The 20,348-nt window shown below is 37.3% G+C and overlaps 1 protein-coding gene across 1 annotated transcript in view; it reads right to left on the reverse strand.

Annotated features, from left to right (window-relative positions):
• FRY (FRY microtubule binding protein) overlaps positions 1–20,348 on the reverse strand; it is a 196,376-nt gene that overhangs the window by 169,407 nt on the left and 6,621 nt on the right. The window contains exon 2 of the mRNA XM_077173815.1: positions 7,113–7,211. The gene's annotated coding sequence lies outside the window, so the exon portion shown is untranslated. The remainder of the gene's footprint in view (positions 1–7,112; positions 7,212–20,348) is intronic.

The following is a 20,348-nucleotide window of genomic DNA, read 5'->3' on the forward strand; positions in this document are numbered from 1 at the left end:
ATCTAAACTCTTTTTTTTTTAACATATTAAAATTAGCAGATCTTATTCTTCTCTCCCTTTTTTTTTTTCCAGATCAGAAGAGGAAAATAGTTCTTTCTTTTTCATCTTTGATTTGGCTTCTCAGCTGTGAAGTGAGATCTAAAATATAGAATATATAACTGAAAACAATCCACTGAGACAGAATACTTTCATTTGTATACGGCGCTTAGATCTGGAAAAAATCCAGTTAACTTTTACAGCAACCTAATTCAAAAGGGAATGGTGATCATAAAAAAATAACAACTGAGGTTCACTTGCTTTGAAATCTTTCAGTGTAGCTGGAGGCAGTGCTGGGTGTGGAACCTGAGCTCGTGCTCAGTCGGGTCCCAGTGCTCAGTGACACCAGATCCTCCCCACTCATGCTGGGCTGCAGCGCATGAACCTTGCCTGAACTCCTCCACAGATCAAGGGAGGTCATCACCAGCTACTGACTAATTCAGTGAACTAAAAACGTGGCATCAGCACAGGCAGAACCTTTCTAAAATGGAAACTTCTCCAAGAACAGAAGGATACTTTCCCCCCCCCCATCTGATAATACAACAGATTTCACCCAGAGTGTGCTTTCTTGTTTGATTAAGCTAACCTGAGATTGTGCTACTGTTGAAAGAGCTGTGAAATTCTTCCTCCCCCTCCCTTCCCCACATAATGTCAATCAGGTCTCCTTGTGCCGGCAATACTAAGGAGCAGAAGTTTGAGGTGTGCAGAGTAGCAGGTGTGTCTTGAGGCTACAGTTTTACCTTAATTACTTTCAGTTCAAATGAAGTTATGAGTATCCCCAGTGGTCAATGCAATGAGACTGATGGGTGTTCAGGTGGAGGAAATAAGCAAAGGAAAAGGATGCTTCTAAATTGGAAAAAAAATAACCAAACCCCAACCTGTTTAAAAAAATCAGGGACATACTTGTCATAGGTATTATGTGGTTAAATAGCTTTCCCAACTGCTCATATGCATTTACAAACACCTATAAGAGGCACTTCTACCTATAAGAGGTACTGCTTTTTATAGTAACAACATTCTTCCAAGCCACTTTTCTGTCTGAGCCTTTATTTAACTGTGGCTGTCACAGGAACAGATATATTTTAGCTCTAATTGCAACAAGCATGGTCAGAAAATGAGCTTGCAGATTTAAAAAAACAGAATGGACAGTGATAATCAGTCTTTAGAGGACAATAACTCTGTTCCTTCTAGACCTCTGCTGTGAGAAAGGAGCAATGATAATGTTCATGGAAGTTACTTCCACTATTCTTCTGCAAGTATCAGGAGTGGAGGAAAGCAAGGGAGCCAAGAAAAGAAGGATGTCTGCAACTCCTGCAACAATGGTCCTCCTTTTAAGGCTACATGCCATGAGGTAGGCCTATAGGATTACTTGACAGTTTTTCCATTTATCTTCCACATAAAGAAACAACAAAAAAAGTAGATTCTATTTTCTGGAAATATTTAGTGAGAAAGGTTGTCAATGAACAGAATAATGAGGAAATGCCTGAACAAGTATAATAATCTTGGAAAGCAGAGTAAGAGAACTGGTAAGATTTTCAGTAATACAGAGTGAAACCAAGTACTTGTAGAAGTAGTAGGGGAAACATTGAACAAAACTGTGTTAAAATTGTAATAACTTGACTCTTCCTTTCATTGAGCTTCAAGAGATCCCTGTTAAACAGTACTGGCTCCAGTATCAGCCCCTGCCAGTGACTGATCTCCTGTAAGCCCTCATGCTGCCAATCCCAACCCAATCAGCCTGGCAGCTCAGCCCTCCACTGTTCATCCATTAAGCTTATATTTCATCATTGTGTCTATGATGATGTTCAAGGTGATCCTGCTAAAGGCCCTTCTAAAGTTGAAACAAACAGTGTTCTTTGATCTTCCATCATCCACCAAGCTGGCTATCTATTGTTTTAGAAGGCTACTGAGCTTATAAAGCATCATTTCTCCTTCATACAAACATACTGACTGCTGCCAGTCATCTACTTTTCTTATGTTTGGAAATGGATTATAGGATTATTTGCCCCATCACTTTCCCAGGGATTATGTATGGTGAGGATTACCAGCCAGCAGCTCCCAGATCCTCTTTCTTGCCCTTCCTGGAGAAAGGAGTCACATTTGGTCTCTTTCAGTTATCAGGAACCTCCCTCAGCAGCCCTGAGCTTTCAAAAACTATCAGGACTGGATGGACCATGATGCCAGCCAGCTTCCTCAGCACTGGGGTTGCATCGGTTGCATCCTGTCAGGACATCCTGTCCCATGGATGTCCACCTTGTTTCAAATGTTCCCTAACCGGTTATCCCTGTACCAAGGGTAAAGCCTTAGTCCAGGCCTTCCCACTGGTCTCTGGGTCCTGGGATTCCTGAAGATCTCCCAAAGGTAAAGACTGAGGCAAAGGCAGCATTGACTACCTGGGCCTTTTCTGTCTCCATCACCATCACTGTCCTTGCTGATGGGTGAAGTTTACACAGTCACTGAGACCTATTTTAGGATGGGCTTTCAAGTAGGAAGAATAAATATATAACAATAGGTTATGCGGAAGCATTCTTAGCCCTGAAACCAGATAAAGATCAAACTGTGACACTACTCTTACTTAAGAGTCTAACAACATTTAGTATGACAAATCTACACTTAAATTACATTATTACTAGCTTCTAAAGGGAGAACTGCTGATTTTCTAGCTCCAGAACAGATTTAAAATTGGACTTGTTTTGTTTATCCTCAATTCACTGGGCAGAAAATTACATTTCAGACCCTGAAATTCCATCTTGTGAGCTTAATTTAGTCTCTGGTATTCTGCTTTTCTTGTCATCCTTCTTTCACCCTGGCATCTTTGTGTAATTGTAAAACCTCTGCTGCAGATTAGACTTTTTGCTAGAGAACAGAGCCTCAGCAACTAGTGGAAATTTAATACTTGAATGATTTTCTATAGAGGAGTCAGTAACTGTCCATGATAAAGCTAAACAAGTCTGATCAGAAGCACTTTATTGTGACTCACCGAACAAACTGGTGCCGAGTTTTAATGGCAGTAATTAAAGTTATGTCTTGCTGTACAGACTGGTGGTTCAACTCCACAGGCCCATGGATGCCTACCTGAACCCCTGGGGCTGCTCTCTTGCCATGGTGCCATGGAGCAGCCTACAAGTGTACAGCAAAACATTATCTAAATTCTGATGGCAAATCCAGCTCTCTCTCGATTCCTCAACTCTTGCCAACTTCTGAACTGGGTCTGAGAATTGCTAGGAGAGTTATCTAGGCAAAATGCAGAAGAAATAGAACAACTTTGCCAGAGAGAGATTTCTCTGACTTGTGTAAGAAGAACAGGAGAAGACAGGCCAGCAAGAGAGTACCTACTTCAAAGATCCTAAACGAAGTAGGAAATACACGATAAATGAGATTACAGTGAGAAAGATGGCACTTGTGAACTGTTCCTCTCCTTACCAAAACACAGATTTAAGATTAGGCTTAAAAGTTATTGTGCCAGCCTTATTTTGTTTGCAACAAAAATTACCCCACAAAAGGTTTACTCTGCTAGCAGATAATTCACAACAAATTGACCATACAGATAACCATAGAGATAATCTCTAACACATTGTGCAACTAAAGCATGTTCCCATTATAGCCAACATGAAACAGTAACTCCAAAGAAACAGAGCAAAACCCCACAGAAAGTCACATCAATACCCTCAGGCAGTTCTAAACCAACTAAATAAATAAAAAGCCCACTACACAACAGGTCCTTGTAAGAGGAGCCACAGGATTGTCTCACACACAATATACATTGCATAACTACAGACAGTTTTTCCTTGAAAGAGAAATATCTTCCAGTAATAGATGGAAAAGATTTCTTATTTTAATAAATTTTAAGTACAGCCTAGAATATGATTTAAAAGCATGAACAGACATTTCTTGGGTCTTTGAAAGTGTATCTAAATATAATACTGCATTTTAGTTTTACCTAGCAGCTACACATTAGTATATCAAGAGCAAAGAAATTTAAATTGATATCATATAGTGAAAATCCCTGCAATTTCAATTTCCCAAAAACCCCAAATATAATAAAGACTGTCCTGAGCTATTCATGTCAGGTTCTTCATTTGAGATCCAACCCCCAAAATTTATAAAAAAACACATTCCAAAATAACCTCTCTTATTTGATAACAATAAAGAAAATGAATATGAGAGTACGTTCTTTACAAAAACCTAAGTATATGAACTCAGCATCTATCTGCTTACAGCTGGTTTACCAGAAGTACCATAAGGATTTCATCCTTAAGGGCATCTTTTTATCAGGAGAAGCAGTAAAAAAAGAAAACTTCCAACTCACCTTAGTTGTGTTCTAAGATTTTTCATTAAGTAGTCTTTTGTAATTAGGATGAGTTCTACTTTCTACACCAATCTTCAGGCACAATAGTCTAGCACCCAGATTAATAAAATACTGATTTTTTAAAATTACTTCTGGAAATTTAGCAAGTACTTGCAGAAAATCCTAAACTCATTGTGGTTGTAGTTCAAATTCAGGTACAGTAAGACAGCAAAAAAATTAAAATCAAGAAAAATATGCAACTTTTTATTTCAGAGATTCCAAGATCATCATGTGATTTAACGTGGATACAGTATGCTCCAAGTAAATGTGTAAAGTATAAATATCTGAAAGTCAGTTACCTGCCAAATGCACCCAACAAGTGCACAGAAGTATCTCAAATTAAACAAGTTCTATAGAAGAAGTATATTTTGAGTTATTTGTACGCAGTCCACAGACCCACCAGATTACCAAGAGATCATGCTTCAATGTCATTATTTACACTTGCTTATATGAAGATTGCTCTTCAGGAGGGGAACAGAATATCAGCCAGAAGGCTAAATCAAAGCCATTATGACAACATTTAAATCTGATTATTTGAAAACCTTTTACTTGCTTGCTAAGTTTTTCATTCCTGCAGATGCACTACTGTAAGACTTTAAAAATTACATCTGTCTTCCATGTATTAAATATGTATTTCACAACCCTATGAAAAAAATTATTGTCAATCTTTCCAATCCATTAGCACAAAAATGTATCTCTGTGGGCCAGAGATGGGCATATTCTTATGGTGTTTGCACTGTTCACAGGGCATCTTAAATCAGATAAAGAGAATAAACAGTTCCATTGCCTCTTGATGGCCAAAGAGAGATTTACTTGGAAATAATATCAACAAACTCTCATCGATTTACTGCACATGAAATGTAGCTAAGGCCACTACCATTTGATATTAAGAGTCACTGACTTATTCTCAAATATTTTAAAATATTTTTGTCTGTTTCCTATTTTGCTAGCATTTCTTAGGATCCTGGCTTCTATTTTAAAATACAATATGTTATATATTGATATATTTCTTTGGAGATACAACCAGTGTTGAGTATTAGTTCGATGCTTCTTCTTGAAAACCATGTAAACATACAAAACCCCCAAAACAGTTATATTTTCCAGAAGGTGAGCATTTGGCACAAGTTTTGAGATTTTTCCTCTACACTTTAATCATTACCCCCTAGAAAGGATATAGCGAAGAGCCCAAGGGTAAAACTGACAAACTATGTTACTAAACCAGGTTCTTTTTTGACATGCTATTTCTAAGGCAGCACACAGAGAAATCTGTGCTGAAATCAGGATGCAAGTGCTGTAACTGCTTCACAAGGTCTTTCAGCACAAAGGAAGTCTACAAATCCTTAGACATTTAAGATTTGGGGTAAATTACTGTGTAATACAACGGGATTCATTCACTTGAACACTGGAGTCCTTGCTTTCAAGAAGTCTTGACATCTCTAACAACTGATGGTGGCAATTTAAACCTAGGAGACAACTAGACAGTTTTTAAAACAAACAAACAATAAATCAAAACACAAAAATCCAAGCCATAATAGCAGAAGAAGCCTTCCTTATCTTAACCTCACTTTCCTCCCTACCTTCTCTCTCATTTCCATGTTCAAGTTACTCGCCAATGGACATAGAGAACCTCATCTAAATCCTAAATATAACTTAAAGATGAGGCAGCATTTTCATCACTTGCTTACAAGAACATTTGGAAATCATTCTCCCCACTCTATAAAATGCCAGTGAACCCAAGAAGAAAACAAGTCTGACAACATACATCTGTTACATCAGACTTCATGAGAAATCCAGAGCTTTTCTCTGAATCATCAACCCATCCTTCCTAAAGAAAATGTCACTTTAATACAAATATGCACAAACTAAAGTGCTGAAGAGTACATTTAGTAATATATATAAAAATATGCGTGAGACCACAAAAATGCAAAAGGGCAGACCAAAGCAAGATATTATCAGTAATATAATTTCTGGTAATGAAGCAGTGACCCCTCACCCACATCAATGGGTGGACACACAATCAGCAATGCACCAATGGCATATCTGAGCATAAGGCACAATAAAGGCCAGTAAGGCAGAACTAATGCCAGCTTACAATATGAACAGCAAATAACAAAAAATGCTACTCCTCCCTTCTCCTGCATTTTCAGTCAGCAGAAGGTCTTGGTAACAGTATTAGTGGGAAACCAATCCAATGTTTTCAAGTCAGGCAGGAAGGAGAAAAACTTTGGGGACAAGTCAGACTCTCTTTCCCTTCCTTCTGCTGGATGATACTTGTAAAGTGCAGCACCAACACAGGGCAATCTCCCAAATGGCAATAGGGGTACCATAAGTGAACAGCAATTATCATATGCAGACCACAAGCGTACATTATTGCCATGCAGTACAATTTATTCACAGAGGAGGCAGGATATTCAAATCTTCACCAAATTAAAATACTGAACACAGATCATTATTACTCATTTGAATCAAGACACATACTGTACCCATGACTTTAAGCATCCTTATTAAAAGTAATTAGATTTTGGCAAGTCTTTCCCAATTAACACAGCCAGTCAAAAGTAAAAAGTAAGTCATTTGTACAGCTGTCTTAGCTGCACGACTCATGGGAAATGAAATAATTTATTCATGTCACCGTTGAATAACTTTTAAGAATTTGTCATATGTATAAAACCTTTTCTTTCTTTCATTATCATAATTTACATGCAAATATGGCATCAAATCAACTTACTTATTTTAGAAAGTGACTTTGCTAGACTGTATGCTGGTTTGAACTCCAGAAATGCTTTGAGGGAGTACCTCAAGACTTCTAACTGCGACAATATTTTCACTGAAAAAAAAAAAACAAAAACATTGAATTTGATAAAAAATACTAGCTATTCAGTTGTAAAATCACAGACTACCAAGCTACATTCTTTCTTTGAGTAGCTGTGTAAAGTACTGTTAACCAGTGACCTTCATCACATTAACTCACAGCAACACCACACTGCTTGTACCAAAGCAGTGATCATGTGCTGTCCCACAGAACACACAGAGCTAATTTTGGCTGGGAAGACAACATCTGAGGCACAGGCATACGGCCATGAAATGAAGGCATGCCTGGTCCTGGGAGAGGCAGAAAATCCCAGGTATTTTTCTCACCTTCTGTTCTTCAAAACTGACACATCAGTGAGCAAGCATCATTCAACAATAATACAGACTACCTACATGAACAAGGGATGAAGGAGAAGGAAAAAAAGCCTAGAAGATACTAACAGCTGTACTATAAGTAAATTTTTAATGGTACTTAGTTAAAAAAACATCCCTAGATCACAATACAAATGGCTTCCGAGCAGAACTCGACCATTAAACTTTTTTTAGCACTTTCACCTTTGCGATTTCTGTCTTATTCCATTTTCAATAGAAAATTAACATTCCCAGCCAAAATCTCATGTCTTTTCCATGCATAAAGAAAAAACTCAAACATCAGCAACCTTCTGTCAAAAAGAAATAGGAGTAAAAACTCAGCCTTCACTTCCCTAGATGAAAACAAAAAAATTCAGACTAATTTTCTTCATGCTATTGTGCTTTTAAACATAAGTCAGCATACACATTTAATGATGTTTAGCTAATTCCTTTTAATTCTATGCTGCTTCATTTAGTTCAATTTACTTTTCCTTGGTAGCTCTGGTCAAGACCTGGTCTCCTAAGGTCCCATCGTTGCCCACTCTGTCTTTATACAATTCTTTCTTCTCTCTTTAACAAGTGAGGGCTTTATCTCCAGGTTAAGACAAGACACTGTTCATTTTTGCATGGTCCTGCCAGAGTGAGGTTCAGTCATGGCCATGAGAGTATGCTGAAGTGAGAGCATATCAGAAGATCTGTACAAACTCCACTGATTAAAGTGATGAACCTCTCTGTTGGCAATAAATGGCCCTCTAATGTTGACTATGCTCCCTTGTGCCTGTGTCTTTTTTTAAATTTTTGTTTTAAAGCATGACCATGTAATAGTAAAAAATCAAAATTTGTATATAAATAGCAGTTGGTATTAACCAAGTCCTGAAGTATACGGCAGCTCTAAACATTTCAGATTTAAAGAACAAGAAGAAATAAGGTGCTTTGTAAAAGAAGAAAAAGGTATCTCTGTGCAGTGTATCCCTTGGGCAATGCCATGGTTTCTCAGCACACAGTTTCTGTCTCTCCCTTGCCATATGGGGATGAACACAACAACCCAATGATACCATTGGCTGGACAGTCCTGTCTAGGCATACATGAATGACTAACTTCATGATGGCAGGACAGACAGACAACTCACTTTTCTCAGGTTTCAGCTTTCATGTTTAAAGAGAGAACTTCTAGCTACCACAGTTAAGAAAAAATTGTAAAAGCAGCCTATTGCATGCAAGACCCCTCCCTGAGTTTGCACCAAGACTGCAACAAGAGTCCCAATGGATGGACTGATGTATTTCCTTGCAGCTAAATGCCTTGGTGTGTCTATTCACTACTGAATGAGTAAAGCTATGTAAAATGGAATAGAAGAAAACAAGTCCATGACTTCAGCCTCAATTGCAACAATGTCCTAAATACAAGATCAGCTAACAGTGTTACTTAGCAGAGATACAGGGATTAGAAGGATGTAGAAGAGTCAATCTGATACAGATTTAAAATACTTATTTTAATAGGTGATTAGGATGAAACATGGAAGTAGGAATTACCACATTCTTCAAATTCTTCATTCATCCAAAAGACTGCCAAGCAAGCCTGTATATTTATTTATATTTACATTTAATATCTATCTATCTATCTATCCATCCATTCCATCTATCTATCCATCTAAGGTTGGACAGGGCCTTGAGCAACCTGATAATAGTGGAACATCTCATTGCTCACAATAGGGTGGCTGTACTACATGGATTTTAGAAGCCCCTTCCAACCTAGATAATTTCCTGATTCTATTATATTATATATTCTATTCTCTTTTTCCACTCTAACCTACATTTACAGAATGAAAGACAGTGGTCTAGAGGACTTCCAGTGTACTTTGTTAACCTGTTTCCAAAAGCAAATCAAGTAAAGCTTCTCCCATGTATATTGCTGACCTACCAAATGAAAGGCTACACCCATCTTTCCATCATGCTCCATCAGTTGCTTATAGGAATCAATTTGCATTACCTTTGAGTTAAGTGCCCTTGAGTGTACAGTAACATATCTGCAGTGGATTTCATAAGCATAATGGCAGTGTTCCAGACACACAAACAGCACTGAAGTGCTCATGCCTGACACAGCACAAAGAATGGAGTACTACTGCTAATGTGGTCATTTGGGAGGGTGGAAAAAGATCTGAGAGAAAGAACTGCATTAAAAAAAAATCACAGAATAAAGGTGAAAGCTGGGTAAGCATAACAGAGTATGGGTTTGAAGACCAAACACAAGGCCAAAAACATATTTAATATGTTTTTTCCCTAACAAAAATGTTGATGCACAGGAAAAAAACCCTGAAAAATTACAGGAGAAAAAAACCCACAAACACAGAGTAATTAAGAAGCAGAAAAGGTAAGTAAAAGATAAAAAGTGGCAACTCAGATAAAGATAAGATACAAAGTCAGGTAAGATACAGAGGGTCTATCCTATCCAAAAGAATGTGATTTGAGAGTTACCAACAGACCACATCACACCTTAGGAAGAGACAGTTCAGGCACTTGGGCATGTCTGAGTCATCTGACCTGAGATTGGCTACGACTTTTTTGTATTTTTTCAAGCTAGAGAAGTAGAATAGGAAGGAGGAAAAAAGCTTTATTTCCTGAGGTGTTGAAATACTTCAACTACCTTAACTAAGGTTCAATAGAGGATCTAAATCCCACACAAACAATGCTGCCCTGTGTTGTCTTTTGACATTGTACTCCCACTCCATCACTGGTGTTTCAGCTGTTGAAAAGGTATCTGTGTAAGCTTAGCTATCATAAGGAATATAATACGAATATTTAAATAATTTTATATACTTCACAACTCTTCAAAGACCTGTATGAATGTACTAATTCCCCCAGAAATGTGAAACCCTGATTTTCATGAGGAAAGGGAGACACTTAAATTTAAAGTTTTGTTTCTACAGAGGTTTTCATTTCCTCTGATCGCCTCACAGAAAAACGTTCTCAGTTTCAGCGGGGATGAGCTGGTATTGATTTTCCCCCCCAGAACCTTTTAAGTGCTCCTCATAAAGATGACCTGATTGTTTTCCAACAAATCCTTTGTCCTCATAATAATCTGCTGCCTATTTTTAGGTACATTTAAAATTATTTAAAAGCACAACACAACAAAATATTCCAGCTTGCCATTAGCTTGACTGAAATCCACTCACACCTTGTTCCTACTTCTTAACAACTAGGGAGTTAAACTAAATTATTAACTCCTGACATTACAGGCTCCAATTCAAACCAGGAATTTAAAGTATGCATTTGATTATTTAGTGATGTTTATTTCTGGCTACAGACAGAAAAAATCTGCTAGACTGAAGAACTCTCCAAACCATTCTCCTCCAGAAAAGCAATGACATACAGCATTAGAGCAGCAAGAGAGATTCTTACATTGCAGCTGTTGTCTGTATTACTTGTAAGTGCGGTTAAGCAAAATGCAGTTTAAAGCTCTGGAAAAACAACTGGCTTTCTTTAAATGCTAAGTATTAAAAAAAATCCCTCAAGCAAGCAACATGCAATCAAAAACATGAAGGCTGTCTTTTTGGTTCCATCATTTAAACTCTAATGGCTGACATAATTTAACATAAATGGCACTTGATTAAATCTATCCATGAAAACTGTCTTAGGTTTTAAAACAGAATAAGCTCTGACTGTAATCCAGTGCTGAATGCTTCAGTTACCAAAAAGGTTAAAAGACACTGCACTAACATACTACTGAAATAGCATTTCCTACCTGAAAATATGGAAGGTCTTTTCTTAGAGCGCCTTGGGTGTATAGGGTCTATATTCCTAATATTTTTTTGAAACTTTCCTTTAAAATCATTTTCCAGCAGGATGTCTGGCGGCAGGCTTCTCCGTCTTGTTGATTTATAACGAGTCTGATGGGGATTAAGTTTACTCTTAGTCCTGGAGCACAAGCTGCTGTCATCCAGTGCCATGATGGAGCGTTAACGCCGCCGCAGCGCGAAGGCAGCCCGCACGCCCAGAAGCGTCGGGACCAGCGGTTACAGAGCCAGCAATCTCAGATGTTCTCATGCTCAACTCACCCGTTGGGGAAGTTGAGCAGGTTGAGAGGCGTATGCTGGGACAGGTGTAGTGTTACTGCATCGCCCCTCCTTGCAGCAGTGAAACAGCGCAGGGAGGAGGCAGGCTGAAATAATTCGTTTGAAACTTTTGAGGTAATTAGGAAGTTCAGAAAACCTGAGCTCAGCAGCACAATCTCTACAAAGTGGAAAACACAATTTAATATGAGGCACTGTCTAGGGCTAGTAGGGTTTATATTATACCCACAGTATTCCTCAGGTCAGTTCATTAATAGTTCATTAACTTGGCAAGTTAAACAGGTGCTGCTTAACCTTATGAAAAGAAAACAGTGTGAGAGAAAAACAAACAAACAAACTCATACCCAAAACCTCAACCCACAAACAAACAAAAATAATACACACAAAACAAACAAACAATGACAAAACAACACCCAAACAAACCATCAAACTCTAGATGCCAGCCTAGGGACCTGTCAGGTGAAAAGCACTACCCAAACAGTATGTTTGGGTTTTTAGTCCTGTCATTTCACAAACTTCCATTTTGAAAGTTGATAAACAATCCAAATCACAAAGGGTTTTATGGCCACAACTGTCAGTTTGGGGTTTCTTTCCTCACCAAGCAATAATGTTATTTCCTACTGAAGAAATCAAAGATGTGATAGTGTGACTAATTTCTCTCTCTATGTAACTGCTGACTAGTAAAAATAAGACATTTAAATACATGTATGACAGAGATGGTCTGTAAATTCTCCATTTAAATAAAACTCCAGGTACTTTTCTTGTTTTGTTCCAGCTAATCCAATGAAATCTTTTGAGCCCCCCAAGGATGTGATCTTCCTTTCTCAAATATTCAGAGAAGACAAATTGAAACATCTTCTATTCACCTGCTAATTTTCTTATTAAATTTCACCATAAATGAGGCAAAATTAATTGGTAAATTAAAACAAACAAATCTTCTGACTATATGCAATTTGTTGTTAAAAAACAGTATTTAATATGGCAAAGTGAATAAGCAGAATGGTAATTCAAAAGGGAAACATTCAAATAATGTTTCAACTGTGGATACCTAAAGAAAAGTGATTTTAAGAACTGAAGTAGAACTTGATTTCTTTAATTTTTTTAAAAACATTAAAAATGTTTTAATTTTTATGCCAAAAATGCTTTAATTACTTTCCTAAAGATAGCCTACACTATAAGATTGGTGTAATGATCACAAGGTCGGCTGCTCCAAACACAGCTTTTGTGTGAAGTTCATTACAACCTTTTGTAATTTTATGACTGAAAAAAGTAAATGGTTCATCTACATGTTTTTGGAAGGGAAGAGTGGAAATTTGACGTATATATATACATATATATAAATAAAGTGTGTAGCTTTTAAAAGACTTTTATTGAGGGTGCAAATAATCTGCTAGATTCTGTCTTGTTCCTCTGGGAAGTAAATTGCATTGGGCTGAAAGTTGAAATTATGAATGGAAAGATCCAATCTTAAATACATTGGACTCAGAAATCGTACCCTGCATTCAGAACAGCCAGATCATTTAAACCAAATGAACATTAAATGTAGATAGCCAATTGACTATTTCTGATCTTGCTGAGTATTCTAGGGATCACGGGAGCTCTTTTTACATGTGGAAATAAGCTTTTGAAAATTACACTGGATTCCAAAAGAGGTTAGGTGGTGAGAATTAGGTTATAACCAAAGGGAATTGTGTGTCTAAGTTGCTCAGTTACATTTTAAAAATTTCTCTACACACTGGTTTTCATCATTAGAGACCAAAATACTTAATTCATGTCCTTCAAACCAAATCTCATCCTGTTTTTCCCAGTTAATTAAAAAATACGTCCAAGAAATTTTTCTTGCTTCACCTTCTCTTACAACTCCATTTCTTTTTTCAGCTTTGGCTGAACAGCATAAAAATATTTAGTCCATTCCTAATAGTCCAACTTAACCAATGTAAGTTGGTTCATCAAATGCTTTTCAAAACAACAGAAAATGCTTAAATGTGAGCAAATAAATATACTTGAACCAGGTGTGAAGACTGAGAAATAAAAAATGCAGGAATTAACTTTTGAGGAGCTATAAAGGGAAATTTGAAGGAAGCTTTAAATAAAATTTCAATATCTTCAGCAAGTGATCTAAGCTCTAGGTTACAAGATATGAAAACAGCTCAAAACTTTTCCAGCTTAAAAAACTCTAACACATATAAATAATTAAATGTTCATTAGAAGAGTGACTTGAAAGTGAGTGTCCCATATTCTCACTGAGTGATACAATTGCTGCACCACACAATCTTACTTTCTCCAGCCCAATGAATATTCATGCCAAGTGGAACATTTCCAACAGAAATTGCTGCTGCGACACTCAAATTTGTGTAGTGGTCATGCTCTTTCAGATGGGGAAAATCTGTCAAGGGTACAAACCCCTGATCAAGTCAGAGTACACCAGAATCTATGAAAAGTTTAATCCAGAGGGGCTTTCAAATTGCCTTTTACAGGATCTACTCTAGAACACATTCTTGAAAATGCATTCAGAACTGAAAATCAAAAAAGGCAAACACTTATTCCAAAAACTGAAAATCCTGAGCAGGTAAAGCAAAAGAATATGCAGTGGTAAAACAGAAACTGAGAATTCTAGTGATGTCTAAAAGTTGTTGAGAATGAGATGCCTAAGTGTCACTTTAGTAGTTTAACTCTATTACATGTCCTGTCAAAGGATAAATATACAAGATCCTTCAGAAGAGATTACTACAAGAAAGTAATCACTGTGTTACATTCAGAACTGAATCATGAAAGTGCTCAAATTACAAAAAACAAATACCAGGAATCATAATTTGGCTACATTTTCGGGTTGGCAAAGGTTTATAAAGCCTCAGATTTCTCTGGTAGGTTTGGTGTATTTCAGTACTTTTTTATGATTTTAAAACGTCAGTATATAATAATATATATAAACCATTTGGTTTATCCATTACAGTCAAAGGCTAAATCAGAACATCTTACCCCTTGCCTCCAGCAAATTACCCACTTGTAGGGTCTGCAGTTTCTCTTACTAATTATTTTGACTGAAGTTTGGTAAGTAAGTGCTGAAGGTAACTGATGTTTGATTTCAGTTTCGATGGTACCCTGTACTGCAGAAATACAGATTGGAAGCTACAAAATCAGCCTGGTCCAAAACATAATTTAAAAAATTCTCACTGGGGAAATTACCATTAGCTTTTTAAAAATAATACAGCAGCAAATCCTGTTATATTTCCTGTGCAGTGAGCCAGTTGTTATTATGACTGCATTAGAGCTGCCATTCCCCTTTTCAGCTGAGGAAATATTTGGCTTATCAACAGCAGAAGCAAGAAAAAGTTTTTCTAAAAAGTGTTCTCAGTGTGTTGCCTCATGCAGGCTGGCTCAGAAAATCTGTATTATGGAAAAGGAAAACCAACTCTGCAATGAGTTCCTGTCTGGTTTGGTAATGTAACTTCCGTATCAGTGTACATGGATCCATGGTCCTTCCCACCATGCCACACACACCAGGACACAATGGTACCTCACGGGAGGACGAGGCCTCTAAGCCATATATGTTGGAGGAACTGCAAAGGCATGAAGGGAAAATTTGAGCTTTACTAACATTTTAAACCAGCTCAGTTTAATCAACCAAACCTCATCCTTCTTGCCTGTGGCCCATGGAGCTTTCCCCCTTGTTGCATTAGCACCCATTTGGTGATGTTGCACAGCAAACTATGGCACAAACCTAGGTTGCCTTTTGTTTATTTGTTTATTTATTTGTAGTCATGCTGCCACAAAGGACAAAAAGACAAGAGTAAGCATCCAGGACAGGGATATATGAATTGTTTCTTTTAGTGACTGTGCCAGGTTAGAAAATTTTAAGTGTTACCCTTTAAAATATTTGCAAAAATAAGGTTATAAAGACAATGCTTAGGCTACGTAATTAATGAGTGCATTTTACAGGTGTCAGACATTTATAGAAATGAAGTTGTTACAAATCAAGTTGAATATTCCTGAGTTCCTGCTTGCCGAGGAGACTGTTAAAAAGTACACACCAATTTAGCAAACCAATCCTGTTCTTTTATTCCCCATAAGTACTTATTATCCAGGTGTCACACCCTGTACACAGCAGAACAGTCACAGATCTCAAAAGTTATCTGTGCCATGGAATCTCTAACTTCTTTTGTCTTGCATTTCCAATAGAAAAGCTAAACAACAAAGGAAGAGAAAAAAGGGTATCAAAAATAAGGAATGAGGAAAATACACAGCTGTTCAAATCCTCCAACTGTTGCTCAAAAAAGTATTTGTTTAATTTTTGGAATATCCTGGTTGTCTTAATCCATAGGATGTGAACATCTGACAAGTTCCCTGCTTGAATTAACCTATTTCTTCCGGCTTAATGCTGTTAGAAGCAGAGTCTGGACTAGGTACAGCCTTAGCATCCAAACAATCTCTCTTCAGTCAAGCATCATTTTTCAGAAGTGAGTATAAGAGGAAAAGGTGAGCAAATTAATGCTGATTGTGATCACAGTCTTAAAGAAAGCAAAGACATAACTTTAGGTTCACATTAATTTCTACCCTGTAGCAAACACTGGCTCATGGAATTGTGCTAATAGGACTCAGTTGCCAGGCTACATCCAACCTTCGAGAAGCTAAATAAGAGTATTAGATGTTCATATCACACACTATATTTATGGTTTTAACTTGTGGTAGATAACTTAATATTGAATTATAGTCACAGAAAAGAGAAGCAGGCTTTCAGCCCAGATGATCCTTCAAATTATCAAATACTAACAGATAAAACATGAATAAAAGAAGAGAGCTTTTACAGAGTTGCTTTCTATGCTGCAATGTTGGTTTGAATAGATGAATATTGATACGAGATTTGGCCGAGTATTTCAAATGCTTTGTCCTTCAGCTGAAAGAAATAAGCACCTTTAATTTGAAGTCATATTCTTGCCTGCTAACAACAAAAAAAATATATAGTTAAAGCTGTAATCTGATTCTTAAGATACTATTACTCTTTTACTGTTGGATCTACTATGTGTACAAAACAGAAACCTGATTTAAATCACAGCATTTCATAGGCAGAACAATTCATAGCCAAATGTCCATTTGTAATAATTTCACTTCACACTGACATTCCCAGTACACGATGGCTGTTGCAGCCTTATTTTCATGAGGACTCAAAAATCGATCCTTCTCCAAACCCAGGAAAGAGGCATTTTCTGGCAGGGTAGAGTGAAGAGGCACAGCACAAGCACCCAGCTAGCTGACAGGGCTCCTTGCAGATGGCTTCAGAGCTGTCAGCACACATGGCTTTGCCCAAGTGGCAGCAGCTGAACGTCTTCCAAAGATCAAAGGCTGAAGGTGGAACTTGCCAGAGTCCACACAACGGTAACACTTGCAATCACAAAATCATGCTTGGTATTATTCCATTGAAACCTGGGACATTAAGCCTATACTCTGGGTACAGTGGTAAGAGACAGACCTGAGGCTCTGAGGGAATTTTATCCAGTATGAGGTATAAAATAAACGTGGCAGATGGTTTTCCTCTTGCCTTCTATGTTGAAAGTGAATGCTATGAGCAAACTATACATATGAAGGTTAGAGATTTCAAAGACAATTTTCTATTTAAAACCACTTCTGAGTGTTCAGTATTCTACATGAAATAAATTTTGTTAGCACATATGTGTTGAGATTATAACAGCATTTCAGCTTCTGTAAAAAAAAGTGTTACAGATATAGAGGAAAAAAAAATCACGTATGGAAATTGAAAGTGCTTCTTAGAGATGATCACCATCTCAAGTGCAAGAGCGAGCAGTATTAAAATGAAGGCACTCCACCTAAGGCCAGAGCTCTAGAAACACCAGAACACATCCCAAACAACTCTAAATGTCTGACTGATGCACAACTCCAAACTGAGTTTCAACTTTTGCTACAGGAGTCAGCAGTATACAAGAATCTCTGTGACACTGCTACAGCATAAAGCAGGATGTGTAAATGATCTTTAAAACCTCCAGTTACAGAAACAAAAATCCCACAGCTGAACATTTGTCCTTGTTCAAATGTACAATATTAAACTTAAATACTTTTCTTATAAATACTTATTTTGCATTTAAACAGTATTAATGCAGAACTCTTACTGCATCTAACACTGCAATACAATAGGATATGTCAGTTATAATATAAGCATTTTTTTTGTGCACCATCTTACTCCCTCTCTCTGCATGCCTCTATTCTCCCTTCTCCCCTTTTCCTTCTCCAAGCTGTAATAAACAAATCATTGCCTGGGCAAAATGAGAATGGCTGAGGGAAAATTATCTCTAAGTTCATAAATGTGGATTTAGAAGCAAACTGGAACTTCTCCTACAATGTCACAGAAGGAAAGAGAAAAAGGAAGGAAAGGAACAGCCACCTGAATAGTACATGCAAATTTCACAACCCCCCTCCCCACACACCCGCCATACTTAGAGACAAAAAATGACAACCAGCATGTGAGAAGGATTGGGGAATGGGAAGGATGTGAGGAAACTCAGGGTCTGCAAACCACAGGAAGCAGTGGCCAACGGCAAGTAACTGACACACACAGTGCTGCTGCCACAGAGCAACAGCGAGCACTGCTTGGCAAGCACAAGCAGGGCCTGACCTCTAAAGCAAGCTTCATGGTGAGTGAAAAATAAAAATTCCAAGGGCTTAAAGACTGAAAAAGAGAGAAAAATCCACAAAACATGAAAAGAAGAATAAGAAATGCTGTACAGATTTACTTGAAGTCAGAGATATTTTCAGGTATTCTTTCATCCATCCCTGTTCGCTAGAGATGTTCGAGAACCTAACTAGTTGAAGAGCATCACCATTTTAAACAATGACATTAAAACTCCCAATTTTACTGATTATTTTCCTCTGACTTCTTGAAGAATCAGCTGCATGATAAGATGGCTTCCAAATAATGCCTGAAATATTATTCCTAGACAGGACTAGAAAAATATTATATTCTATTACCCATAAATATGACTCAATTTATATAGCCTGTAGGACAATGCTAGATTTAAGGCAGTGTGCCTGTGCATTTTATATATATCTATATAGATAGATAGATAGATAGATAGATAGATAGATAGATAGATAGATAGATATTTAACATGTATAGTAAAACCTTACATAGGTATATTGATTATTCAATTTCTCCATTAACATTCATATTAAGACCCAGTGGACACAGTTTCAATTAATAAAAACAGAAAAACCTTTTAAAATTTGGATGGGATTATTTGTGACTCTGTACAGGCCTGAGATGAATACAATTTAGACTAATTTGCCAAGAATAACAGTGAATGCATTCAAAACAGTATTAGCAGAAGAGGGTAGTTGTGTCCCATTTGCAAGCCCCCTAAATACAGTCAAAATGATAAAGAGATCATATGCTGAGCAGATGGTCCCTTAGGGGCTGTGTTGCTCAAGGTGCTGCAGTGGCCCAAGGCTCTCCAGTTACACAGATACACACACTATTGCACATCATGGAAATCAGACACAAAGACTGCTCTTGCAACAACACAACAGAAAAGGAGATTTAATTTTCTGAATGTCAGCTGCGCAACTGTTAAATTTTAAACTAATACAGCACAACCCTATTTTGAGCAGTAACATGAATGAGAACAACTGAGAAAAAACAGCATTAGTGTAAAATGAAACGTGTAATAACCTAGTTCAAGTCAGACACTCCCTGCAGCAAGTATGAATTTTGAGACAACTCAAAACTCAGTTTGCCCACTGACTGTGAACATTTAATCCACACAAGTATCAAGTCTGTCAAGAAAAGGAAACACCCTTCACTCCTTAATGTCTTCTACCATTATCTTTATACAGAGTTCCAGAAACAGGGAATTTATTTCACCTAAAGTTAATTAAGAGCTTAGTTAGAGACAAAAAAAGCTTGCCAAGTGAGATAAACCCTGAAACACTCCCAAAATTTAGTGAGACTCCCACTGAATTTTTCCAGTAATCCATTCCACAGTCCAAGTAGATGCATGAAACACCACCACCTTCATGCTTCTTCCAAGTTCAGCTCAAGGCTTTATAACCCTGAAATAAAGATGAGTGGCCAAATATCAAGGAGCAATTTTTCAGCTGGACTGTAGGCTAATTAATTAAGGGCTTTCAGACTCAGGAGGAAAATCCTGAAATTAATTCAGATTCAAAGATAAACATATAGTTTGAATAAACAATAATTTCCTGACATTTTGGATTAGTTTCAAGAGGAAATTGAAGAACTGATGTCTTTGACAGCATAGAACACCATGATTTGGCTTATCTCTGGGAAGTCCAGTCATTACCAGTCTCTAGAATAGGCAAACACATTCTTGAAGCCTTCTGCAATTTGCAAACTTCCAATGAAAAGTCCTAATACTGTAGAAACTAATTCTTTTCAGGGAAACATGTATCAGTAAAGTAAATCCTTCAATCAAGTTGTGTTACGAGTCACTACCCTTACCTTTCTATAGTTGAGCACTACTGTCATGTTAGCACTATGAATTTAGCTAAGTGACTCTGCATTGAGAACATGTCACAGGTATGGAAGTGAAAAAGTACCAGAGCAAGGGCCAGACATGGCACTTTGCACTGCTGGTCATAAAATTTCTATCTTTCTTAGGTGGAGAGAATTATTTGGGTGCTGTATTTCCAAGTCTTGACTCCAAAGAGCAAGTATTAGTGCAAAAGCTCTTTTAACATAGTGCACGAATGTAACAAATAATTTTGGGG

Source organism: Agelaius phoeniceus, chromosome 2 (assembly GCF_051311805.1).
Source record: "Agelaius phoeniceus isolate bAgePho1 chromosome 2, bAgePho1.hap1, whole genome shotgun sequence".
NCBI classification, from domain to species: Eukaryota; Metazoa; Chordata; class Aves; order Passeriformes; family Icteridae; genus Agelaius; species Agelaius phoeniceus.